Genomic DNA, 1,089 nt, shown 5'->3' on the forward strand with positions numbered 1-1,089 from the left:
ATTGAGACGTTACGATTAGGACATTAAAATCCCACATGCAGCATGCCATTCATCAGTCTCTATCTCTCTCTTATCCGATTCAACTCTTCAAGCATTAATTGCCTGATTTTAGTGGTCAACATTGCCTGAATTAAGTATTTTTATTACTTAAAAAAATATTAATATCAATTATTAATATGGTTTTCAAAACCGGACGATCGGACCGGAAAACTGGGCTGTTTATCACCAAAACCTGATTTTGGCAAAAAAAAAAAAAAAAAAGATTTTGTCAGTAAACCGCCGACCTGGGCGTCTAAACTGTTTGAACTGTTTTTTAATTTTTTTTTTGTCAAAATGGGCCGACAGTTCAATTTGAACGGTCGAATCATTCGACTCAGGAACCAAACCCTTAATCAGTTCATTCTCTGGATCGGTTATAAAAATCTTAATTATTAATAATATTTTCTTTTTTTTTCTCTGGTGTTTTGTTTGATAAAAGTTGCCAAGTTCCGATTTTTGAATTTTACCCACATATCAAGAAACTTAAACTCAGAGACGCTAGCTTCTTTTCTTGTAAATTAAAGATGCACGTATCTCTAGACATGATCAAATATATATCTATGTAAATTTCTGTTAATATATTTTAAGCTTCATTATTGCCAAAAAAAAGTTGCTGATATAGCTGCAAATTATCAAGGTGAAACTAAAATACCCTACCAACCATAATGCATAAGGTCTACACATTTTGAGTGGGATTATTGGTAGAGCCCGATAATTGGTTGTACTTGTTCTGACATAATTAACACCAAACAATTATTTATTAGAACAAGACAGTTAAACAGACATGGTTTATTGTAATAAATTCATACTCGCAGGCAAAAAATATTCACACGTGAAATGTGAACGAGTAGATTCCATTTCCTCACTTGAGTAATTGACTCGGTTGGCAATTTCTCTTGCTGGTTATAAGGAGATTTGGGATCAAATCCTGCTATCACCAGGGTTGGTGGGGTTATGGCTATTGGAGGGAGTCTTGCGTTGTGATTTATTTTATGGGAGATATTCCCAATGCATGGTTGTAATGGGTTGCTCTTGCCTTGATAAAAGCCG

The sequence above is a fragment of the Nelumbo lutea genome, chromosome 1, assembly GCF_056320005.1.
Source record: "Nelumbo lutea isolate HS-2025 chromosome 1, American lotus-T2T, whole genome shotgun sequence".
In the NCBI taxonomy this organism is placed as follows: Eukaryota; Viridiplantae; Streptophyta; class Magnoliopsida; order Proteales; family Nelumbonaceae; genus Nelumbo; species Nelumbo lutea.